Source organism: Malus domestica, chromosome 14 (assembly GCF_042453785.1).
Source record: "Malus domestica chromosome 14, GDT2T_hap1".
Classification (NCBI taxonomy): domain Eukaryota; kingdom Viridiplantae; phylum Streptophyta; class Magnoliopsida; order Rosales; family Rosaceae; genus Malus; species Malus domestica.
The window spans coordinates 25,927,310-25,955,021 of record NC_091674.1 but is presented as its reverse complement, the minus strand read 5'-3'; the positions used below and the strand labels follow the sequence as shown (position 1 = coordinate 25,955,021).

Sequence of the window (27,712 nt, the reverse complement as noted above, 5' to 3'; positions counted from 1 at the left end):
AAATCAAATCACTGAAACACATCAAGAAGCAATGCCTAACCAAAGATTGTTCACTTTGATACGATTACACTTTAGATTAAAAACCTTCAAATTCAAATCACTTAACCTATTGACTTATTAATGGAAGAAGAGTATCTCAAATTCAAATCACTTAACCTACTGACTTATTATTGGAAGAAGAGCATCATATGATTTCTCAACTAAACATCAACGGACAGGTCTGGCGGTGCCGGAACAAACTGGCTGTGTAATCCACTTCTTGTGGGTGAAGGTGGCTTTGGCAGGTTGATTGGTCTCAGGCTGCGTCGGATGGGCAATATTATAGCAGTAGTCTTGCTAAACATCTCATTTTGACATCCAAAGCAACCTTCTTTTGTGACCTTTCTCGTGCCATCTTTATTGTCAACATGCGATATCAAACTCTAATGATGATCACCACCTTCAACCACACAACAAAATCACACCAAGCAAGCAAGAAACTAATTGTTACCAGATGATCCAGTCGAGAAAATAGCGAAGCATAAAAAGAAATAACCATGAGGAAGAGGAAGATATTATTATTTACCATGAGGAACTAATGCACAAGTTGCTCGGAGATCCGCCAAAAGAAGAAGCATTAGTGCTGCAATTACCACCAACTTTCCTGGGAAACCATTCTTCATCACTGGAAGCAGGGAGAAGCATAGATTTTAATAGACTTTGGATGGTTGGTTGGGATGAAGAAGAATTCCATGCTTTAATATTTTCAATAGTTGACGAATTTGTCTTTCACACTTGCAAGTATATCCTAAAAGAGAACTGATCATGTGGAACCTTAGAGCAAGGGAAAAGAAGACAAGGGACCTAAACCAAGTGAGGTGCATCAAGGATGAGGATGGAAAGGTTCTTGCTACAGAGAACGCGGTTAAAGATAGATGGAGAGGTTATTTTCATAATCTTTTCAATGAAGGGCATGAAAGGAGTGCTTCTTTAGGGGAGTTGAGTAACTCAGAAGAGTGTAGAAACTACTCTTTTTATCGTCGAATCCGGAAGGAAGAAGTGGTTGTAGCTTTGAAGAAGATGAAGCATAGAAAAGCAGTAGGCCCAGACGATATACCAATCGAAGTGTGGAAAGTTTTGGGAGAGACAGGTATAACATGGCTCACTGACCTTTTCAATAGGATTTTGAAAACGAAGAAGATGCCAAATGAGTGGCGAACGAGCACTTTGGTGCCTATCTACAAGAATAAGGGCGACGTACAAAATTGCATGAACTATAGGGGTATTAAGCTAATGAGTCATACAATGAAGCTCTGGGAGAGAGTCATTGAGCATAGATTGAGGCAAGAGACACGGGTTTCGGACAACCAATTCGGGTTCATGCTAGGGCGCTCAACCATGGAGGCAATCTATCTCTTACGAAGATTGATGGAAAGATATAGAGATGGGAAAAAGGATTTACACATGGTCTTTATAGATTTGGAAAAAGCGTATGATAGGGTCCCAAGAGACATTCTTTGGAGGATTTTAGAGAAGAAAGGAGTACGAGTAGCATATATCCAAGCTATAAAGGATATGTATGAAGGAGCAAAGACTGCCGTAAGAACTCATGAAGGACAAACCGAAAGCTTTCCCATAACTGTAGGATTACATCAAGGCTCATCCTTAAGTCCTTACCTTTTTGCGTTGGTAATGGATGAGTTAACAGGACATATTCAAGATGATATTCCTTGGTGTATACTTTTCGCAGACAATATAGTGTTGATAGATGAAACTCAGGAAGGGGTAAATGCAAAGCTTAACCTTTGGAGAGAAGTGTTGGAATCTAAAGGTCTTCGCCTAAGCCGATCAAAGACAGAATATATGGAGTGCAAGTTCAGTGCAAATGGAGGCCAAAACGAGTTAGGGGTGAGGATCGGAGATCAAGAAATACCAAAGAGCGATCGTTTTCGTTACCTAGGATCTATCTTGCAAAAGAACGGAGAATTAGATGGAGATCTCAACCATAGAATACAAGATGGATGGATGAAGTGGAAGAGTGCATCCGGCGTGTTGTGTGACCGCCGTATGCCACTGAAGCTCAAGGGAAAATTTTATAGGACGGCAATAAGGCCGGCGATGCTGTATGGCACAGAATGTTGGGCGGTGAAGCATCAACACGTACACAAAATGGGTGTAGCGGAGATGAGGATGCTTTGTTGGATGTGTGGGCTCACAAGAAAGGATAAGATTAGGAATGAGGATATCCGGGGTAAAGTAGGAGTAGCCGAAATTGAAGGAAAGATGAGAGAAAATCGGTTACGGTGGTTTGGACATGTGCAAAGAAGGCCTACTGACGCTCCGATTAGAAGATGCGACTATGGGACAGAGGTTCAGGGCCGAAGGGGTAGAGGAAGACCTAGGAAAACTTTGGAAAAGACTCTAAGAAAATACTTAGAGTACTTGGATCTAACGGAGGACATGACACAGGACCGAGCACAATGGCGTTCAAAGATTCATATAGCCGATCCCACTCAGTGACTTGGATTTTCCAAGTCTCCAACCGAGAAGTTTTCCTCAGTCGGGAAATTAAGGGAATACTACCTCAACCTACATGCTCTACTCACAAAGCTTCAACTTACAAGCTTCAACAAAAGAAAATTCAGAGAATTTAGCGAAGAAGGCTTTGGTGTATTTAACACAATACGTTGAAATGAAGGAAAGCTATTTATTGATATCCCCGATAAGTCACAAATATGTACATATACATGAGTCAAAATAAACAAACAAGAGGGAGCCTTCACAAAGGTTGCTTAAGAGAAGTCTCAACAGTCGGTAGAGCCCCAGAAAGAGCAGGCACTGGAGGGGGATCATTTGGAGCCTCAGTACTGGACAGAACCCTAGAAGGAGGAGGCAGCAGAGGTTGATCATTTGGAGCTTCATTACGCAGTACAGCCCCAGAAGACGAAGGCAATAAATGCCTTTGGAACAAACCCACAAATCTCTGATGATCAAGTAAAACCTGACCATCAGATTCCTTCATCTAGTCAAGCTTCCTCTTCATGTTTGTAGCATAGTCATGTGCGAGCCGGTGCAACTGTTTATTCTCATGCTTGAGCCCTCTAATCTCCTGTTTGAGACTCATCACTTCAGTCGCCAATGATTCAACTTGGCGGGTTCGAGCAAATAGGCATTGGGCCATGTTAGACACAGAACCTGCACACTGAACACTGAGAGCCAAAGAATCCTTAACAGCCAACTCATCAGACCGTTTGGAAAGTAGTCTGTTATCTTTGGGAGTGAGAAGGTTCCTGGCCACTACCGCAGCGGTCATATCATTCTTAATCACGGAATCCCCAACGGTAAGAGGACCAGTAGGGGAGACGAAGGATGGGCGCCATATGTTGTCTGGAGAAGGCGTGGCTGCCTCTTCAACAAGGTTCAAGTCAAAACGACGGTCGGAGGGGCCAGACATTTTCAAAGGTGTTGAAGAGAGAAGAGGTCGGACAAATCAAGATCTTAGAAGTGCAAGAATGGAGCTTATACTGGTGGAGATTCAAGTGTGCTTTGGAACTTAATGCCAGCCTCTATAAAAATCTGCACTCGACGGAGCTTCAGAAATCGAAGAGGCGTTTGCTTTCTCAAAAACTGGGCTGCTCAGAGACCACGAGATGTTTGATTTCTCAAAAGTTGGGCTGCTCAAAGACCACGAAGGCCGATCTCAGAAATCGAAGAGGCGCTTGCTTTCTCAAAAGCTGGGTTGCTCAGAGACCACGAGGGCCGATCTCAGAAATCGAAGAGGCACCTACTTTTCCAGCCTTGTCAGCACCTGTCAGCTTTGCGGAAATTATGGGCATTATGTCGAAGATTTCTGGTGAAGTAGAAAGCACATGAATCTTACTGTTCAATCACCCACTTCCCACACGCAACATTAGCTTATGGGTACCATAGATAACTTTGCCAAAGTTCTCTGACAAAGTTGAGACACGTGAAACTTGTAGCTCCCACTACACCGCTTTGACCAAGAAGGGTAAAAGGATAGCAAAGAAACAGCACTAACAAAGTTTAGACACATAAATTTTGAAGGTCTAGCTACCATATTATTACCCACAAGGGTAAAGGAACAGTACCACTGCTGGATAATTGGAAAGTCCCTGTGTGTCAACCTCTGTGCTTCGTGGCAAGATAGACTAGCAAACATGCCCAACCTTTTCTCACATTCGAGAAAACACTCCCAACAAGATTGCTTGCTCCAAAATCGAAGAGGCACCGCCCTCCGAATCTCGAGAGCCAGACTCCCAACATGATTACTTTCTCAAAAATCGAAGAGACACCGCTCTCCGAATCTCGAGAGCCAGACCCCTAGCAGGATTGCTTTCTCAAAAATCGAAAAGGCATCGTTCTCCGAATCTCGAGAGCCAGATCTCTAACAGGATTGCTTGTTCGAAAACCGAAGAGGCACCACTTTCCCAACTTCAAGAGCCGGATCTCCTTGGATAGAGCTTGTCTGTAATCTTTACACGAAACATCAGCTTTCCAGATACCACAGACCACTTTTTCAAAGTGCTCTGACAGAGTTAAAACTTGTGAAGCTGGCAGCTCCCACTACCGTGTTATGACCAAGCAGGGTAAAAGAATAGCATTACTACTTATTGTTAGGGAGACTCCTATATATGTTGACCTCCATCCCCAACAGACAGGCAGACCTGGAAAAATGCTCAACCCTTCCTCATATCTGAGAGGGCACTCCCAAAGAAGCCTTTCGAAATATTCAGCTTTCTTTCCCCCCGATAATACCTCTGCAAACAAGCTATACTAGAGCAAGAATATCTTATATCATCAGGGTTAAAAGCAAGAGTATCCCATATCATGTTTTTTCCCTGTCTTTTTCTTTGTCCTTGATCTTACCTGCAAGACAAGGAGAAAGAGAGCAATCAGTCAGCACTTGGAATCAAGCTTCGAGTCAGGAACTGACTGCCTGGAACCCCTTACTTGATTACTTACCTGGCATTGCTCTCGAGTACTCATCTTTAACATCTTATGCTTCTAGGGAAGATACCGCATCTGCCTGAGGAACATATAGGGCAAGTGAGAAGGATACAAGGAAGCATGTGGAGACAAGCGTAACAGCACACATGCCGATACATCCACTACTCTGTCAAAAGCAAAAGTATCTCATATCAGCAGGGTCGAACGTACTATAGATTTGATGGACTTGTTTTGACCCTCAAATTCTTCAATCGGCCTTATACTCTGGAGGAAACCAGAAAACCCTCCAGCCCAGTTCAAGAATAAGCCTGTGGAAAGTTACTTCTTAAAAAGCAAAAGTATCCCATATCATCTCTTCTCATTTTTCTTCTCTTTATCCTTCATGCTGCCTGCAAGATAGGGAGAATGTGAACAATCAGCCGGAACTCGAAATCAAAGTTCTGATCTGGGACTGATTGCTTGGAGCTCTGATTGCTTACCTTGTCTGTCACCTCTTTCAGCAGATCCCCTAGCTCGGCGACTTGGAGGACTCCTACTACATGGTTTGTATCGCGCTTGACCAAGCCTGAAACTACAAGTAAGCTTCAAGTGAAATTGATACATTACCTTGTGCATCTCCACCAGTGAAAGATACCACCCCTGGATGGAGGAAGAGTACTTCCAGAGAAGATGCCACATCTACCTACTAGACGCCACATCTACCTACGAGACAGATAAGGCAAGTCAAGATGATACCACACTCCGGAACTTAGAAGTTTCGTGATTACGAGATCATTCTCCCACAATATTTCCTAATGTCATTTGTACTAAATCATTCACTTGTACTCACTAAAAGAGAGCTTGAACCTATGTACTTGTGTAAACCCTTCACAATTAATGAGAACTCCTCTATTTCGTGGACGTAGCCAATATGGGTGAACCACGTACATCTGGTGTTTGCTTTCCTATCTCTATCCATTTATATACTTATCCACACTAATGACCGGAGCAATCTAGCGACGATCACAAAAAGCGACCGTTTTCGCTACCTAGGATCTATCTTGCAAGAGAACGGAGAATTAGATGGAGATCTCAACCATAGAATACAAGCTGGATGGATGAAGTGTAAGAGTGCATCCGGTGTGTTGTGTGACCGTCGTAGGTCACTGAAGCTCAAGGGAAAATTTTATAGGACGGTAATAAGGCCAGCGATGTTGTATGGCACAGAATGTTGGGCGGTGAAGCATCAACACGTACACAAAATGGGTGTAGCGGAGATAAGGATGCTTCGTGGGATGTGTGGGCACACGAGAAATGAGAAGATTGTGAATGAGGATATCCGAGGTAAAGTAGGAGTAGCCGAAGTTGAAGGAAAGATGAGAGAAAATCGGTTACGGTGGCTTGGACTTGTGCAAAGAAGGCCTACTGACGCTCCGGTTCGAAGATGTGACTACGGAACAGAGGTTCGGGGCCGAAGGGGTAGAGGAAGACCTAGGAAAACTTTGGAAGAGACCCTAAGAAAAGACTTAGAGTACTTGGATCTAACGGAGGACATGACACAAAACCGAGCGCAATGGCGTTCTAGGATTCATATAGCCGACCCCACTTAGTGGGAAAAGGCTTTGTTGTTGTTGTTGTTGTATATGAACTTATACACTTTTTTAGTTTGTCATATGACCTAAACATTAAGTGATTTGTCATATCAACTTGCGAAATTATTATTTGTCATCTCACCCTAACTCTATTAAGTTTCCAACCAAAATAATTCATGTGCAAGGTACATGAGTTGTGTTCAATGTTATTTCAAACGTTTCAACATCCTACTGTCCTTGTAATAAATTGCCTTTGAGGAAAATAATTCTAGGATCTGAGGGTTTGCCATTCAAAAAAGGGAACGACCTGGAGTCACTTCTCTCGTGTTTCGAAGTGAAGATGACTAAAAATATATAGTCATTACAAAGCCTCCAATCTATGGTGAGGTTAGATGATATTTTAATGTTGAAATGTTAGAAATAACCTTGAACACAAGTCATGTGCAAAGCATGTGACTTATTTTAAATGGAAAACTTGACGGAGTTCGGGTGAGATGACAAATTAATGATTTTAGAAAATTGATATGACAAATTGAAATTGAAAAAAAATGTATAAGTTCATATGACATTTTAAAAATGTTCCCTTACAATATTAAATTTTAATGTTTTAGGGGCGCAATTAATCATGATATTAAATGACTCTCTGAAATTGTAAGAGTATCCAATCTTGATTTTAACAGAGTATATGAAAATCTCACAGAAATCTGAATGTATTCAATTAGAACTTAAAAGAATTTATAAAAGTATATGTGTATTCAATTAGGAATTACGCTCTGTTTGGAAACAAATGCATAAAATGAGAAAATTCTCTCTCAATGACTCCGTCACTCTACATCTCAAAAAACATATACCTAATATAACAGGTGGCAGCTCTTCCCCTTCTCCTCCTAGCTTTTCATCTCTTCCCCATCTCACTCAGCCTTCCCTCCCCTTTGTCTCTCTTGGATTGCACTGATTTTTTTAGTACATTCTCTCATCTTCTAGTTCCTCCTCCACCATTTTGTAATCAGCCGTGTCCAGATCAAGGTCGTACCTATCTTAAGGTCTCTTCTTTGTTTTGGGTCTTGATTTGAGCTTAGGGGTGGATTTGTGGTTGTTGGTGGGCAAGGCCACCATTGTCAGCTTGATTTCATGGTGGTAATCCTGTCATCGAGCCAATTTTGTTGCTACACGACTTGTGCTTTCAGATCTGGTAGTTTTGCCACCCTGTTCAACCAGATATGGCAGCAATGTTAGTGTTCTTGGTTTATCTAAATTATGCGATATGGAGATAGAGAGAGGATTGAAGGATGCAAAAGGAATGAATGTTCTTATTCTCTCTAGCTGAAATTGCAGAGAAGAATATATTTCTCTTAATGGAAAAATGAGCACAACACACGTGCATTTCATGAATGTTAGCCTCAGCTGGATCCACACACATCACATTTGATCTCAGCCACACATCTAGCTAATTTCTAGGATCACTACACATGGCTATTTTAGCCTTACATATTGGAACCTCACACTTGTCATTCTAAAAGACTAAGGGCTGGTTTGGTATAGCTGTGCTTTGAAAAAAAGCTGCTGTGAGAATAAGCGGCTGTGCTGTGAGAATAAGCGGCTGTGAAATAAATCAGCAGAGTGTTTGGTAAACTTTTTTGTAAAAGTGCTTTTGGAAAAAAAAGTAGTCTAATAGTAGGTCTTTTCATTAAAGAAGCACTGTAGCTCCGTGTGCTTTGAAAAAAAGCCAGTTTTCCAAAGCTACAAATAGCAGCTTCAGCTTTTTCCTTTGATTTCAGCTTATTCTCACAGCAGCTTCCAAAATAAGCCTTTTTTTTTCAGTTTACCAAACACCTAAAACCCTCACAGCTTTTTTTCATGGGTGCTTTTTTTTTAAGCACCTCACTCCCAAACTAGGTCTAAGTGCATACACAATTAACATTCAAGGCTTCTTATTTACTAATCAGCTTCTTACTTATAATTCTACCCTCCCCTTTAAGTTTTGAGCTGGTTTCACTCCAAGTTTATCCCTGAGATAGTAGAATCGATCCTTAGCTAATGACTTTGTGAAGATATCAACCAGTTGCTCATTTGTAGGGCAGTAAACCAGATTAATGATTCCTTCTTGTAAAGCATTCTTGATGAAGTGATATCTTCGATCGATATGCTTAGTCTTCTGGTGAAACACATGGTTCTTTGTGATGGCAATTGCAGCAGTATTGTCACATTGAAGTGGAGTAGCCTCAGCTTGAAATTCACCAAAATCTTCCAACACAAACCTGAGCCAAATTGATTGTGCAATTGCCTCTGATGCACTAATATACTCTGCTTCAGCAGTAAAGAGTGCTACACAGTTCTGTTTGATTGAAGCCCAAGAAAAAATCCCACTGCCAAAAGAGAAAACATACCCTGTGGTGCTTTTACTATCATCAATTGAACCACCCCAGTCACTGTCACAGTAGCCAATTAAGATTGCATTTCTTCCTTCCACATACTCCAAACCATAATCAAGAGTTCCTTTGATGTACCTGAGAACTCTTTTTGCAGTTCCATAGTGTTTATTAGTGGGGCAGTGCATGAATCTAGCAAGTAGACTAGATGCATACATCACATCAGGCCTTATGGCTGTGAAATACAAAAGACTTCCGACTATCTTCCTGTATTGTTCTTCATTTGCTGGACCACTACCATCATATTTACTCAGCTTTTCAGTTGTAACCAGAGGTATAGAGACAGGTTTACAGTCACTTAAGCCAAATTTACTCAACAAAGATGTAGCATACTTTCTTTGATAAACAAAGATGCTTATGTGTGTTTGGATGACTCCCATTCCCAGAAAATGATGCACGAGCCCCAAATCTGTCATTTCATACTTTGTCATCATGTCTCTCTTGAATTCCTCCAACATTGGTTAACTATTCCCTGTGTACACAATATCATCTACATATAGAGACATAATCAGAATTTTTGCTTCTCCTCTGGTTTTGGTATATGAAGTGGCCTCACTTTGACTCTTCTCAAATCCACATTGAGCAAAATAAGAGTCAATTTCACTATACCAAGCCCTTAGTGTATGTTTTAAGCCATACAAAGCTTTATGAAGCTTGTACACTTTGTCTTCACTCCCTTTGACCACAAAACCATCTGGTTGTTCTACATAAACCTCATATTCGAGTACTTTATTCAGAAAAGCAGATTTTACATCTAATTGGTACATTCTCCAACTCTTATGTGCTACCAATACAACTATTGTTCGAATTATATTGAGTCTAGCCACAGGTGCAAAGGTATCATTATAATCAACACCTGGTTTCTGAGCATAGCCCTTGGCTACCAGCCTTGCTTTATTCTTCTGCACTGATCCATCAAGATTAAGCTTGGTCTTGAACACCCACTTAACCCTAATTATAGGTTTATCAGTTGGTCTGTCCACTAGCTCCCATGTTGCATTTTTTTCAATCATTGACAATTCATCTTTCATAGCCTTCATTCATGATTCATCCTTGGTTGCCTCATCAAACTTTTCAAGTTCCATAATGTAGAGATTGCATTGAGCTAGAACATCATCCAAGTTCCTCCACCTCAATAGAGTATGATCAAATGCTTGAGATTTTCTCATGCTGCTACTTACATCACTTGTTGATTCATAAGAAGATAACAAACTTGGTGACTGAGCATAGTCATGACTTTCAAGAGTCATCTCTGGTAGTGATTGAGCATAATCATGACTTCCAAGAGTCGTCTCTGGTGATGTAGCTTTAGGCAGCTCAGATAACTCATCATGATTGATCACAGTTGCATAATTCTCAAAGACATTCTTCCAATCCCAAGTTGCATATTCATCAAACACAACATCCCTTGAGAGTATAATCTTCTTAGTGACAGGATCATACACTTTGTACCTTTTTTCACAGGTTACATAACCTACAAATATGCCCATGATACTCTTTGCATCTAGCTTATGTCTCAATTCACTTGATAGGTGCACATAACACAAGCAACCAAGATTTTAAGATGTGCAATCCTTGGTTTTCTTCCACTGAATGCTGCAAATTGAGTTATATCTCCGAGAGCTCTTGTAGGACACCTATTCAGTATGTAAACAGCTGTGTGTACAGATTTTGCCCACAAATAGTAAGGTAATCCTTTATCATGAAGCATGGTTTTTGCCATTTCAACTACAGTTCTGTTCTTTCTCTCTACCACTCCATTATGTCGTGGAGTATAGGCGAGAGTTGTCTTTGAATACCTTCATCTTCACACAACTTGTTAAACTTATAGGATGTGAATTCACCCATTCTGTCACTTCTCAGGCATTTTACTCTAAAACCACTATGTAGCTTTACTATAGATTTGATTTTTCTAAAACAATTCAATGCATATGACTTGTATCTTAGAAAGTAAACCCACATCATTCTTGTGCAGTCATCTACAAGAAGCATAAAATACTTGTTACCAACAATGGACTCATTTTGCATAGGCCCACATAAGTCCACATGAACTAACTCTAGGGGATTGCTTGCTCTCCATGCCTGATTCTTTGGAAGCCACTCTCTATGCTGTTTTCCAAGCTGACACCCTTCACAGACTTCATCAATTTCTTCACAGACTTCATCAATTTCTTCTAAGTATGGAAGTCCATACACCATTTACTTCTCTTTGAGTTGTTTTAAACTCCTTAGATGCAAATGGCCTAGCCTTTTGTGCCAGGTCCAAGTAGATTGAGACATACTTGCTTTCAGAGCTATATGATTATTAGGTAATAGTACTAAAGGATAACATCTATTCCTTTTCATTTATACTTTAATTACTAGGCATTCTAGTGAAAGACCATAAAAAATGCTACACATTTTACCTCCAAACAACAAGTAATACCCATGCTCATCCATCTGTCCCACACTTAGTAAGTTCTTATTCAACCTAGGTAGATACATTACTTCTTTGATGTACTTTCTGCCTTTGCTAGTATCAATTACTAGAGTGCCCATTCTAGCTACATTCATAAGCTCACCAGTTGGCATTTGTACTTTGCCTATCAGATTTATCTTTATATCAACCAATAGCTTCTCATTTCCAGTCATGTGGTTGCTGCAACCACTGTCAATATGCCATTCACCATTGACAACTGATCCAGAGATAGTGTTATTGGCATAGAATAAGTTCTCTGTCACCTCTACTTGATTAGCACAGTTTTCCTTTTGCACTAGTTTGCCTGCAGTGCATTCTCTAGCGCAATGTCCAAATTTTTCATAGTTGTAGCATTTAGGCTTCCCCTTATATCTACACTCACCAAAGTGAAATTTAGAGCATACTCTACACTGTGGTTTTGTAATTGCCTGGCCCATTAACTGTGATGAATATGCATTTTGTGCAAGACTAGCATGAAATTTCTGTTGAAACTTGGGTCTTGAATCCTATTTCTTACCCTTAGAATTCCAATCCTTCTGGAACTGAGATGGACCAAATTGAGCTCCACTTCTATTTTGCCCTTTTGGACTCATTGAGAGGGATGTAAATACGTTCCCAGTAGTATCAACAATGTGTAAATCAATCCGTTGTTCTTGGCTCTTTAAGATTGCAATTACCTCATGCAATTTTACAGTCTCCAAACATTTTGTATTTTATATAACCAAACAGATAGGATCATACAGTTTACTTAAACTAATCAGAACCTTTTGCACAAGTCTCTCATTAGATAGAGATTCACCAAATGTTTTCATCTAATTCATCAATTCATTCCTTGTAAGATAACTAGATAGAGATTCATCATCTCACATCCTAGCATATTCAAATTCTTATCTAAGATTTTGAAGTTTTACCGATCTAACCTGATTACCACCATGGTATTCTCTATACAACATATCACATGCCATCTTAGTTGAATCAGCGTTGGCAATCCGAGGGAAGATCTGGTTAGAGACTGCATTTTGTATGATTCCTAGAGCCTTCACATCCTTCATGAACACATAGGTCATTTCTTCATCTTCATCTTCCGTTGACCATTGAGCTTTCTTCTTCTTCTTCTTCAAATCAGGGGTTGTAATCCCCTTTTCTACCAGATTCCATAACCCAAGATATTTGAATATCGTTACCATCTTAATCCTCCAAAACTCGTAGTTCTCACCGGAGAAAATTGGAGTTCTCACCTCCGAGCTTCCAGATCCAGACATCTTGGTTTGAATGTTGATTTCTCTTCTCAGATGATAATGAGACTCCGACGACTTTCACTGAGCTTCGAGTGAACTTCGATTTAGCTCAGTGACTTCACAGGTTTACTCCCAGGCTCAGATGATCGAACCTGGCTTTGAGGCCATGTTAGTGTTCTTGGTTTATCTGAGTTATGCGATATGGAGATAGAGAGAAGATTGAAGGATGGAAAAAGAATGAATGTTTTTCTTCTCTCTAGCCGAAATTGCAGAGAGGAATATATTTCTCTTAATGGAAAAATGAGCATAACACACATGCATTTCATGACTGTTAGCCTTAGCTGGATCCACACACATCACATTTGATCTCGGCCACACATCTAGCTAATTTCTAGGATCACTACACATGGCTATTTTAACCTTACATATTGGAACCTCACACTTGTCATTCTAAAAGACTAAATGCATACACAGTTAGCATTCAAGGCTTCTTATTCACTAATTCTACAAGCAATGCCATTACTTACAATTCTACAAGCAATGCCACCTGGTGCGACAATATTTGGCCGCTCAACTGTCCTGTATGTTTGGTCACTGCAAATCTCTCCAAAAGTGATGACGATGCTGTTTTACATTCATTATAAAATGGAGCTGATGGTGGATTCGTTGTTTCTCGATTTAGATTGGTTTGTTTAGTTTGGTGTAGTTATTTATGTCGCTTAGCAAGTGAAGTGGTCTCGGTTTTTGGTGATAACTTTTGTGTTTCTCAGTATTAGTTTATCTTGTTTGCCATTATTGTGGTAGGTTTATACCGGTGGTTCCCAGTTGTTCTTATTCATGTGGTGGCCAGGTAGAGATTTTACTCTCTTTGTATCTTTTTACAAATTATTTCCACAACATTTTATTGATCACTTGATTAAAAAAAACTTTAAAAGTGAATGATTTTGAGAGATTTGAGAAATTTCGTAGTGTATTTTTTGTATTCACAAGTCTCACATCTCCCACATATTGGAGTGTTTTTTTGCTCACCCCCACTAAAGTGATGTGATCTCAACCCCCACCCCCTAATTGATTGTTATTAAAAGGTAATGTTAGGGAAACCAAATTTCTAAATCAAATTTTGTAAACTATATAATGTGGATGTTGATGATTGAATTATTACTTAAGTGTTGATTAACATTCTTATTTTCTATTCATGACACATCATTTGGTTAGCAAATTTGATTTAAGAATTTGATCTCGCTAGCATTATCTATTATTAAATTAGTTTGGTTTAATTACACTCATTGAAGGAAAGGGATCCTCGTCGGATCCCTTCCACCTGAGGCTCATGAGCCACAAATTCAGACACTTGAAATTTGATCTAACAACTACAGACAGGGGTCCCCATTAAAAGTAATAATAACTTTAGCAGTTGGATTAAATTTTAAGAACCCGAATTTATGGGTCATGAGGCTCAGGTGGAAGGGATCCGGAGAGGATCCCTTTCCCTCATCGAAGTCTATGGAGTCCTTGTGCAATGCATTTAGCCACCTATATAAATGCGAATAACAGTATAAAAAACTTGACTTCAAAGTAGTGGGGTTTGCAGAAGAAGAATTACCTGCAATTCTGTTTATGTTTGGACTTTGAAAAGGTTGACTTTAGTCTTCCACCTTTGGATCATGGATTCTTTTCCCCCAATTAGGGATGGGCAAAATACACGCGATTATAGGTAACTGCAGTTACCCGTCCATTTAAACTTCACGGTTACGGTTATGGGTAATCGTTTAGATAAATAAACGGTTATGGATATAACCGTTTACTCGTGAAATTTAAATGGGTAGTTATGGATATTAACCGCGGTTATAAACGGGTAACCATTTACTCATTTATTTTATATATGTAAAATTAACATTTAGGTTTATTATAATATAATGTAGCTAATTATATATATATATATATATATATATATTATGTTAATACTTTACATTATGGGTTAAATAACCCATGAATACTGTCTGCTAAACAGTTTTCGTAACCCAAGAATACTTAGCAAATATTATATTACTTTCATTGGTAACAGTTAAAAATATCGTTCGTAAACTATTATTTCAATTATTGGAATGATATAAGGACTTAAAAATTTAAAATACGGAAATGGATGATGAATATACCTATAACGGTGTTTAATTGTCAAAAAAAAATTATGATAATTATTTTTTAATTTTCAAGTTGTTAAAAAACATGTAAACGGGTGAAAAAGGGGTAATAGTAAAAAAATTGATAAACGGGTTAAAAATGGTAAATGGGTAAACAGATATTAAACGGTTACGGTTAAATGGGCATGCGGTTATGAGTATGGTTAACCGTTTATAAACGGCTATGGGTATGTGTATAACCGTTTAGACAATTACCCAATGGGTAAACGGTTATGCATGTATTAACATAAACAATTATGGGTAAATAATCATGATTAACCGCCCGCCATAACCGTTGCCCATCGCCCCTAATATTTATCCATTCATTCTCTATCATACCCCTCAGTTCGGTTCAATCACCAGAGCGCAGGCCGGTGTTCGAAGTCACGTACCAGCTTAAAAAAAATACCAATTTGGAAATAACATTGTGTTGCTAAGTTTCAATTTAAATGCATATGGAAAATAGAATGTGTTGGTACATTTCAGTTTAAACGTATCCGGAAAGTGGGAAAAATGTGAGAAAACTCTTGAGATTAAACAACAGTGAAGAATCTAAAAAGTAATAATCCCTTATTTAGAGAAAGAAAAACCCTACTAACATGAGAGAACTATTTTAGGGCTTCTCTCGTCTTCACTTGTTTGGCATGTCGCTCATTCTATAGAGATTCTTCATTTTTTGCATTCAAATTTCTTGAGCATGCCGGCTTATAGGTTTGTCTCTCCTTCTTGATGTGCAATTTTCTTTTTTGACTTAATCTTTTGGATTTTCCTTTTTTGTTTTGCAGCTTGTCTTGTAGGCTTTTTTTACCTTTTAGTTTTTATATTAGAGGGGTTTGGTCCTATGTGTCACATCTCGGCTCGGGCCCCACCACATCCCGGGCTCGACTCTGCCGTAGCATGATATTTTCCGCTTTAGGCTCTGACCACACCCTCACTGTTTTGTTTATGGGAACTCACATAAGAACTTCCCAATGGGTCACCCATCCTAGGATTGCTCTCGCGCGAACTTGCTTAACTTCGGAGTTCCGCTAGAACCCGAAGTCAGTGAGCTCCCAAAAGGCCTCGCACTAGGTAGAGATGAGAATATACATATAAGGTTTAGAGGATCCACTTCCCTGGGGGATGTGGAATGTTACAATCCACCCCCCTTAGGGGCCCGACATCCTCGTTGGCACACTTTCGGCTAAGGATTGGCTATGATACCAAATTGTCACATCCCGGCCCAGGCCCCCACCACATCTCGAGCTCGACTCTGTTGTAGCATGATTTTGTCTACTTTGGGCTTTGGGCTCTGACCACACCCTCATGATTTTGTTCCTGGGAACTCACACGAGAACTTCCCAGTGGGTCACCTATCCTGGGATTGCTCTCGCGCGAACTCGCTTAATTTCGGAGTTCCGCTGGAACCCGAAGCCAGTGAACTCCCAAAAGGCCTCGTGCTAGGTAGAGATGGGAATATACATATAAGGCTTAAAGGATCCACTCCCCTGGGCGATGTGAGATGTTACAATCCACCCCTTTAAGGACCCGACGTCCTCTTCGGCACACTTCCGGCCAGAGATTGGCTTTGATACCAAATTGTCACATCCCGGCCCGGGCCCCCACCACATCCCGGGCTCGACTCCACCATAGTACGATATTGTCCGGTTTAGGCCCCGACCACGCCCTCACGGTTTTGTTTCTAGGAACTCACACGAGAACTTCCCAGTGGGTCACCCATCCTGGAAATGCTCTCGCATGCTACTCGCTTAACTTCGGAGTTTCGATGGAACTCGAAACTAGTGAGCTCCCAAAAGGCCTCGTGCTAGTTAGAGATGGGAATATACTTTTAAGGCTTAGAGGATCCACTCCCTTGGACGATGTGGGATGTTACACAGTGTCTACCTCTTTTTTTCTTGTATTTTCTTTTACAAAGAGAGATAAGGTGTATGTCCCCCCCCCCCTCTTTTTTTTCAAGAGGGATAAGGTGTTTGTCCCCCTCCTCCCCCTCTTTTTCTTGTATTTTTTTTTCAAAGAGAGATAAGGTGTATGTCTCCCCCCCTCCCCCCCCCCCCCAAAAAAAAACCCCTCTTTTCTTGTATTTTTTATTTTTCTTGCTTTATAAGGGGTATGGTTTATGTTCTCCAACTAGGTGTAACTTATTTTTTCCATATCAAGTATTTTTGGTTTTTCTTGCTTTATAAGGGATAAGGTTTATGACCCCCTGACTAGGTGTAACTTCTTCTTTTTTCATATCAATAAATTTATCTCATACCGTCGAGATTCTCAAAAAAAAAAAAAAAGAGAGGGAGAAGGCACACAAAGTATATAGCACTCTTGTAGAATCAATCAGAATATAACAAGTTGTTAAGGTTTTTGTTTTTTTTGTTTTTTTTTTTATAGAGCTCTATATCTGTTTTTGTACAAATACACACACGCGATCCGGCCTTTTGAGTTCCTTGTGTAGAGATTGCAGAGATGATTGTATACTCAAAAATTAGTCGAACACATCGACACGCTTTGAAGTTTAAACCGAATACATTGACACGCTTTGAAGTTTAAGTCGAAAGTGGCTTGCGAATGGTCTGAGAGCCAAACGGACTTGCAAATGAGGCAACAAGTAGAAACACTAACTACCCTTGCATAACGGCGTGTGTTCGAACTCCGTCGTTAACTAATCTAACATCTCATCTAACAAAATCTATCGTTTGACAAAAAAATAAGAAAATAAAACTTCCATAGGTTCTAATAGGTGCTAGTCGGGCTGCGAACATGAGGTAGCGCCTAGGCAGTTTTATTAATTTTAACTAAGTTTATTATATAACATATAGATAAATGTCTACTTATACTTAAAAAATACATAATTGTATTAAAATACATAAATTGCAAAATGAAATAACATATATTTTATAATGTACTAGAACAATTATTCAATAAGTCTCTTCTAATTTATTAAAAAAATAAAAATGCAAAATAAAAATATAAATTTTTTGTTCCTAAGCGGATGTCTAGGCAGATCTAGACACTCTTTTTTATTTTTTTAATGCCTATAGATTACGTGGCAGTGCCTTACTACCTAACGCTTAGAACACTGATTATAAACATATATAGCAATCATCATATAAGAAGTGGGGGAGGAGCAGAGCGTTCCTGTCTGTGACTTTGGTGCGTTTTTAATGGGTGAAGGCGGCGACAACGTAAGGATTAATCTTAGGCTGCGCCGGACGGGCCCAACTTTGTTGCTAACAATCTCACTTTGATATCCACACTTTACTTCTTTTCTTCCAATTATCTTCGTCAAGCCATCTCCACAGCCAACGTGCGATAAAGTATTCTTCTCGTTGCCTTCAGGCACAAGAAAATCGCAGCAAGAAAGAAAATTGTCAGTTGCATGAAAGTTATCCTTTAAAACTTACAATACAGCTGAAAAAGACCAAAAAGAAAAACATCAGTACCATGAGGAAGTGATGAAGAGGTTGCAGGAAAAACACAGAGAAGAAGATACAATGCTGCAACAACTAAAACCAACTTTTCTAGAAAACTGCTCATCTTTGTAAATTGCAGGAACAAGAACTTGTTGAAGTCTTCAATATGAAATTATTTGCGAATCCAGTGATCCTACTTAAGGAGATTGAAAATCCTGAAAGCAAGCAGACTTTTTGCGAAATGACATTGAAACATACTATAATTATTATTATTATTATTTGCCTAATTTAATGATCAATTTGGTACAAATTGTATTGTTTAAGGTTTATGTTTAGAGAATATGGAGTTGACATCTACTTTCACACACTTTCACCTATTCCCGTTGCTCAATATCAGTCACCATATAGTGACACAATTTGACTTTGGATTTTTTACTTAAATTTAAAATACAACTGGCACAACTGAAACGACAAAAACCACCACATTTGTGTGACAATTCTGATAACTTTAGCATTTGTCGAAGAAGTTGCAAGTGGTTATATATATTCTTCTTGGAAAGCTTTATATCAATCAACATAGATAGAGCCATTTGACCGGGTGTGACTTTATTTTTCGTTTCAATAAAATTACTCTCATACTACAGAAGTTTTCTAAAGGGAAAAAAAACATAGATAGAGCCATCGATCATCACATAATAAGTAGTAGAGGTATATAATCACCCTTTGATTATGGTAAGCTATATAAAAGCAAACAATAATTAAACTTTCGCGTTTATATAAATTTCTCATCTAATATCACATAACAGCACTGTTCTGAAACTCTCCGCCTAGGCGCTAGAGGGTTGGTCACCGTCCCGATTAATGTCTAGGTGTTTGAAGATTAAGAAAGGGTGCCTAGACTTGTTAAGGCGCCCACCTAGACCGCCAAGCACCCGCCTAGCTTGCCCAAACCCACCTAGGCACCCGCACAGGTCGCAACTTACTTAAACAGAAAATAAATAATTTTCATTTTGCATTTTGCTTTTTTCAATAAATTTTAAAAGACTTGTTGCATATTTAAATGGACACACATTATTTCTTTTTTTCCCCAGGTTTCCTTATGTTCCAATACTTCATAATATATATGTCAATCTATTTTGCAGATTATGATGAAATTATATATATATTAAGTATAATTAAGCAGACACTTATCTACACGAAATATAATAGATTTACTTAAATCCGTCTAGTCCGCCTAGGCACTTGCCTAGGCCCCGCCTAACCATCTAGGCACTAGGCCCCAGCCTACCGCTCGACTAGCATCTAGCGTCTTTTAAAATCTTGCATAAAGGTATAACTTTCTCATTTGATTGAGATACGGTCCACGTAACATTACTCATGATCAAGAGAGCTAGGATCATTGTATAAGGCTTGGTGACGCAGTAAAAAACCAAAGAGTCTCGGGAAGACAAGAGATAGATGATTTGGGAATCACTCAACCAGGAGTAATGAATTTATTCACATCATTAATCGTGGATTCGCTCAATACGACCGAGCCTAAAACTTGATTTAAGTAGGAGAAAGCTCACTCTCTTCTTAGATTAATTATAATTACTAAATTGGCTATCTTGCACTTACACTTGGAGCTCTTTTAAATAGGGACATTAGCTACATTGATTTAATTATAAAGAGAAGAAATATAATAGTTACTAGGCGACTCCATTAATAGGACAAGATGACAATGGCTTTGAGAGATGAAAAGTCAAGAAAGCCTCAAATATATTTATTCTCCATGCATTGTGTCATTCTCATCATCTTAAAAAAAACTCGTTCTCGAGTCTTTTGTTTTTTAATTTTCTACGATATTTCGGATGACCTTTCAAATTTCTCAACAACGGTCACAATATAAAAAGCAAATTCGGAGTTGGCAAGCTGTTCCATCCCACAAAATATTCATTTGAACTCCACTTCCACGTATGTTATTAGCAAGTATACCTTAGCTCCTTGTTAATAGAAATTGACTTCAAATCAAGCACATAGGATTTCCAAATTATTGTTTGTTGTGATTAGGGTTGGAGGGATATTGAGGAAGCACAATCAAATTCACCGATTCTTTTCTTCAAAAACTTCCTCTCTAGATCGTGAGTAATGAAATCTTCCTAAACACAATCACTTTACACATGCAATGTGTTTATACCATACTTAGGGCCTCCATATTTAGATCTCGTATAAATACTTGGGGGACTCAAATGTAATTATGTAATAAATGAAGAGGCAAATATGTAATAAGTGAGGAGCCCTTAGTCTACCTCACCCTCACAATCCTCAAGGCCACACATCCCCTAAACAGGGCTCTCACCCTCACAATCCCCTCACTTTCATTAGAGAGCTCTCTCAAACTCTCTCTTTCTCTGGGGGACTCCCTTCACCCTTGTAATCCATACATACAGTTAGAGAGAAATACAATCAACATCAGTGTGGACGTAGCCCAAACATTGGGGTAAACCACGATACGTCTTGTGTTCTTTACTTTCTTGCATATTCACGGTCGGATTTACGTTGTTCCAAGACCCCTCCGGTTTTGTGCATCAACACAATGTTTTTACCTTTCATGAAGTTGTATGTAAAATGCTTCCACCAATGTACTCATCTTAGGTGGATAACCCTAATCCACAAAGCCTTTATCTCCTAGCAGCAGTGTAACAACCCGTCCTGAATAATTTTACGATTTTTTGAACAGAAGGGCATTTTGGTATTTTTACCTTGTAGGCTAGATATTTTTTTGAAATGGGTTACTTTTTCGATCTTCATGTGTGTGCCCATAGGGCCCACTTGCTTTTGGTGTTGTCCACCTCCGGTCCACCCTCATCTCTTCTCTCCCCATAGGTCTTCTTTTCTTTTCTCTCTCTGTTCCAATTTTGTCTCTCTCATTCTCGGGCCTCTCTCTCCCAATCGCTGCATCATTTCCGTCCCCTGTGCACCACTCACCATCTTCACCCTTTGGCCCTGCGAGCTCCATGAACCTTGGAGCAAGGGAAGAACACTCAAACTTCCCTGTATCACATGCACCGTGGCACTGCCACTGTACACTCCCCTCCTCTAGCGATTTCTCGATGTTCCCGGCGAGGGTAAGCTTTGAGAAATCCTTAAACCTTCTTTGATCATGTTTTGGAATACGTTTAGAATATTTTTGAGAGTTTATATGGTTGTTTGAACACATAAACCCGTCGGGGAAGGCTTTCCCAGATTTTGGCGAGAACGCCCTGATTTTCAAACCATTTGACGGCCAACTCAGGCCACCACTCGTCTTGAAATTGGTATAGTTCTTTTCCTCGTTCTTTGGGCTTCATTTTGATATATTGCATGACTGATTTTAGTTGAGTTTTGGGGTTGAATAGAGCTAGAAGAGCTCCAGCCTTCTTCTTCCTCGAAATGGCCAACCTGGCCTGAAAACAGGTCAAAATCCAACCTATCAGGTTAGACTGGCCCAACTTGTTGGGCCATGAAACTTGACTCAATTGGCCAGCCCAACTTAAATACCCCTGGTCCACCTTTATAACCCAGCCCAGTTACAAGTCTAAACCCAATTGAATAAACCAGCCCAACCCAGATCGGATCCAATGGAATATTCTGTGGAATATTCCGTTAAGGAATATTCTCGCGTTGACTTTTACGAAATTTGCTCGGGACCCCTCTTAGGGTAATTCGATGTCCTGAATCCGTTTCCAACTTCCATTTTCCCAAATTCAATTATTTTAGTATAGTTTTATTAATTGGTACATTTATGTGCTTATGTGCAATTGTTTATGGCATTTCCATTCTCTCTAGTTGCACAGCTCTTCGACGGCGAAGTATCTGTGAGTAGACCCCTTCTAAAATGCATTATTTTACTATTAGAGATGCATATATGAAAAAGATGATTCATTGGTTACATTTTATGAAACGTTTATTAGTAAATTGGATTTACACTTTATGTTATATTATATGATTGATGACTATATACCTACTTATGAACGTGGTTTTGCGATATGATGGTTTAGTTACTGAGCTCCGATTTGAGAGAGAGAGAGAGAGATATATATATATATATATATATATATATATTAGAAATATTATGTTAATGTTTTTATGTGCTTATTTAGTGGCTATTCGAATGATATTGCCTACGGGCGAATGATACTTATAGATGGCTTCAGCCGTGTGTAGGTTGGTGGCTACAGCCAGGAGATACTTATATATGGCTTCGACCGGGTGTGGGCTGGTGGCTTCGGCCGATTATGATAACATTATTAAGCACACTATATGATATATGTTTTACAAAAGGTTTTATGGCATGCTAGGGTTTTCGGAAAAACCTATTACTTATTATGCTATACAAGTTTTCTAAACATGGGGGTTAGTATTAACTGTTTTAGTACTACTTATATATCAACTTGGTCCACTCATGTTTTGTTTTACGCTCCCTCAGGACTTAGAATCGAGGTGGACAATCCTGGCGTCAAGGCACTCCCGCATCGGCATTTTCAAGTCCTTTCGGTGTAGGACCCATCCTTTTGTTTGTTCAATTTTACATTATTCCTTTTTAGTTTCTCAGTTTAGTTGTATACTCTGAATAGGTTCCATAAATGCATATTCATTATAATTAAATTTACAAGTTTTATTTATGTCAGTTAATTGTTCTTAGTTCTCATGCATCCTAATATGCCTTCGTCACCTTCAGATGTCGGCCGGCACGTGTCTACCCTCGTGTTTGGAGAATATCAAGGTCGGGCGTGCCAATTTGGTATCAGAATGTGGTTTGTTCAGAGCATACTTAGGATCATATCGTACTCTAGTAGTGTGTCGGTCATGATGTCATTTGGATGTCATGACTTCCAGATTTATTGTCATTCGGCACGGTTGTGCAACCTTCATTTTGGGTGAATAGTCACATCATATTCAAGAATAAGAAATTTTGTGTCGGGATTGTGCCTCATCAATGACAAAATGGATTGTTGGACGACTTTCAACATCGGACCAATACTCTGCAACATGCGTTCCTTAGGAATTATAGGCAGAGTCAGTTTTACAAGACCAACTGCAGATCCAAAGTGGCGATGTCATTCTGCAACATGCGTTCCTCAGGAATTGCTAGCAGAGTCAAATCTGCATATGAGTGTTGGAAATGGAAAGTTTTTAATGGTATAAGTTGGTTAAGACCAACTAGAGACCCGAAATGGTGATGTTACTCTGTAACATGTGTTCCTTAAGAATTACGGGCAGAGTCGTATCTACATAAAAGTGTGGTGAAACGGAAAAATCTAAGTGGTTTAAGTTTGGAATATCTGAATTGGTGATGTTATTCTGCGACATGTGTTCCCTAGGAATGGCAGGCAGAGTCACATCTATATGGAAATTGCTCGAAACATTCAAAGTTCGTGTTGGAGAGAGCAAGTAAGCGCTAGATGTTGCAAAGTGTAGTAAATGTTATTTTGGTGTGATCGAATCAATGTCTTCTGACTCGCTCCCGCTGGATCCTTAGAACAATTCTGGCGATTGTTCTATCGATATCATTCTTGCTTACTCCAACCACGAGGTCAGGTTCACTAAACATTGACAGTCAGCTATACGTCAATTTCTTCGAACGTTATTGTTGTTTAGAGTAGATACTCTTCTTGAGAGATTCTTTGGTAGCAGACGATATTCTTATCAATTTCCTAAAGGGTTTACGACCATTGGAAATTGAAAACCTTCACATGGTGTTATGAAATACAAAATGCCTTTGACCTCGTCAAATCTTATCAACAGTTCTTAACTATTCTTTGAGTTTAGACCTATTTCCTTTTTTGCTAAGAAACTAGTCAACTCTAGTGCGATGCTGACGGTGAACAAAGTTTTTGAAAATGGGGTATTGTCTTATCTGATCGTAGTTCTTACACTTTTTGAATTTTATGGTGGTGTATTATTAAATGTTGGCTGCACATTGAGGCAACATGATCGAGTAACGCATGTACCTCTTGACTATTGGAACCGCATGATGTGAACCATCCTATCTTTCACCTAGAGCTAATAAAAACCTTTCTTGCTGTAAAAATCTGGTGATGTTTTCTCTACGGCGAGAAATGTTGCATCCTTTTGACCAAAGATGTTGTAGTGTGTCTCACACAAAAATGGTTAAGTTTGAAATGGAAGCCATCGGGCTTATCTCAATTTGTTTCTATTCCTGTTCAGAGATGGGAAGAAATTTCCATGGTTGTCATTCTTGGGTTGTCGGGGACCCACTGGGGATGCGAATGGAAATGGGTGAATGTCACCATGTTTTAGTACTACTTATATATCAACTTGGTCCACTCATGTTTTGTTTTATGCCCCTTCAGGACTTAGAATCGAGGTGTACAATCCCGGCGTTAAGGCACTCCTGCATGGCATCTTCGAGTCCTCTTGATGTAGGACCCATCCTTTTGTTCATTCAATTTTATATTATTTCTTTTCAATGTCTCAGTTTAGATGTATGCTCTGAATACATTCTATAAGTGCATATTCATTATAATTAAATTTACAAGTTTTATTTATGTCGGTTAATTGTTCTTAGTTCTCATGCATCCTAATATAGCTTCGTCACCTTTGGATGTCGGCCAGGACGTGCCTACCCTGGTGTTTGGAGAATATCAAGGTTGGGCGTGTCAAGCAGATAAACCTCTTGATGAGCCACATCAACAGTATACTCATCATCCTCAACATACTTGTCATAAACTGGCGGAGAATTTAAATCAACCAAGCTAATCTCTTCAACCATTTTATATTCAAACAAATAGAAAATATCATCCACGATCTTCTAACCTAACGGAAAACCTGCTTTGATGCTACTTGATGTAGTTAGAACCCAAGAAGTCTCAGGGAGAGGAGTGATAATGTCACATCCCGGCCCGGGCCCCCACCACATCCCGGGCTTGACTCCGTCGTAACACGATATTGTCCGTTTTGGGCCCCGACCACGCCTTCAAGGTTTTTGTTTCTAGGAACGCACACGAGAACTTCTTAGTGGATCACCTATCATGGGATTGCTCTCGCACGAACTCTTGACGTTCCTGGTGAGGGTAAGCTTTGAGAAATCCTTAAATCTTCTTGGATCATGTTTTGGAATACGTTTAGAGTATTTTAAAGAGTTTATATGGTTGTTTTGAACACAAAAACACGTCGGGAAAGGCTTTCCCAAATTCTGACGAGAATACCGTGATTTTCAGACTGTTTGCCGGCCAACTGCTGCCATCACTCGTCTTGATATTGGTATAGTTCTCCTCCTCGTTTTTTGGCCTTCATTTTGATATATTGCATCACTGATTTTAGTTGAGTTTTGGGGTTGAACGGAGTTGGAAAAGCTCCAGCCTTCTTCTTCCTCGAAATGGCCAACCCGGCCTGAAAACGGGTCAAAACCCGACCCACCAGCTTAAATCGGCCCAACTTTTTGGGCCATGAAACTCAGCCCAATTGGCCAACCCAACTCAAATACCTCAGGCCCACCTTTATAACCCAGCCGAGTTATAAGTCTAAACCTAATTGAATAAATCGGCCCAAAACCCTTGACCCAACCCGCCTGAGCCGGCCCAACCCAGATCGAATCCAATGGAATATTCTCGCATTGACTTTTTGTTGACTTTTATAAAATTTGCCCGAGACCCTTCTTAGGGTAATTTGATGTCATGAATCCGTTTCCAACGTCCGTTTTCTCAAATTCAATCGTTTTAGTATAGTTTTATTAATTGGTACTTTTATGTGCTTAGGTGTAATTATTTATGGCGTTTCCGTTCTCTCTAGTTACACGGTTCTTCGATGACGAAATATTTGTGAGTGGACCCCTTCTAAAATGCATTATTTTACTATTAGAAATGCATACATGAAAAGCATGATTTGTTGGTTACGTTTTATGAAATGTTTATGAGTAAATTGGATTTACACTTTATGTTATATTATTATGCTTTATCAACTTTACATTCTTTATGGTATATATGATTGATGACTATATACCTACTTATGAACGTGGTTTTACGATATGACGTTTTAGTTACTGAGCTCCAATTTGAGATATACACACACACACACACACACACACACACACACACACATATATATATATATATATATTAGAAACATTATGTTAATATTTTTATGTGCTTATTTAGTGGTTATTCGAATGATTCTGCCTACAAGCGAATGATACTTATATGGCTTCGGCCGGGTGTAGGTTGGTAGCTTCGGCCGAGATATACTTATTTATGGCTTTGGCCATGTGTGGGTTGGTGGCTTCGGTCGATTATGATAACATTATTAAGCACACTATATGAATATGTTTTACGAAAGGTTTTATGGCATGCTAGGGTTTTCAGAAAAACCTATTACTTATTATGATATACAAATTTTCTAAACCTAGGGGTTAGTACGTTAAAGATTAACTATTTTAGTACTACTTATATATCAACTTGGTCCATTCATTTTTTGTTTTGTGCCCCCTCAGGACTTAGAATCGAGGTGTACAATCCCAGCGTTAAAGCACTCCCGCATGGCATCTTCGAGTCCTCTCGATGTAGGACCCATCCTTTTGTTCATTCAATTTTATATTATTTCTTTTTAGTGTCTCAATTTAGTTGTATGCTCTGAATACATTTTATAAATGCATATTCATTATAATTAAATTTACAAGTTTTATTTATGTCGGTTAATTGTTATTAGTTCTCATGCATCCTAATATGGCTTCATCACCTTCGAGTGTCGGCCAGCACGTGCCTACCCTGGTGTTTGGAGAATATCAAGGTCGGGCGTGTCAAGCAGATAAACCTCTTGATGAGCCACATCAACAATATACTCATCATCCTCAACATACTTGTCATAAACTGGCGGAGAATTTAAATCAACCAAGCTAATCTCTTCAACCATTTTATATTCAAACAAATAGAAAATATCATCCATGATCTTCTAACCTAACAGAAAACCTGCTTTGATGCTACTTAATGTAGTAAGAACCCAAGGAGTCTCAGGGAGAGGAGTGATAGTGTCACATCCCGGCCCGGCCCCCACCACATCCCGGGCTTGACTTCGCCGTAACACGATATTGTCCATTTTGGGCCCCAACCACGCCCTCACTGGTTTTGTTTCTGGGAACTCACACGAGAACTTCCCAGTGGATCACACATCATGGGATTGCTCTCGTGCGAATTCGCTTAACTTCGGAGTTTCGATGGAATTCGAAGTCAGTGAGTTCCCAAAAGGCCTCGTGCTAAATAGAGATTAGAATATGTATATAAAGCTTATAGGATCAACTCCCATGGGCGATGTGGGATGTTACATATAGATGACTTGGGAATCACTCAATCAGGGCCAATGGAATCATTCATGTCGCTAATCGTTGATTCGCTCAACACAACCAACCCTAACACTTGATTTAAGAAGGAGAAAACTCGCTCTCTTCTTGGATAAATCATAATTCACTAAATTGACTGTCTTGCACTTACATTTGGAGCCATTTAAATAGG

General features: G+C 39.4%; 1 long non-coding RNA gene across 1 annotated transcript; it reads right to left on the bottom strand.

Moving 5' to 3' along the window:
• Positions 1-21: 21 nt before the first annotated feature.
• On the bottom strand, positions 22-13,156 carry LOC108172478 (uncharacterized). Its single transcript, XR_011575616.1, has 4 exons — positions 12,326-13,156; positions 7,370-7,724; positions 566-664; positions 22-439 (listed from the first exon to the last, which is right to left on the bottom strand). It is a non-coding gene; the product is annotated as an uncharacterized lncRNA (long non-coding RNA).
• Between the last annotated feature and the right edge of the window lie 14,556 nt (positions 13,157-27,712).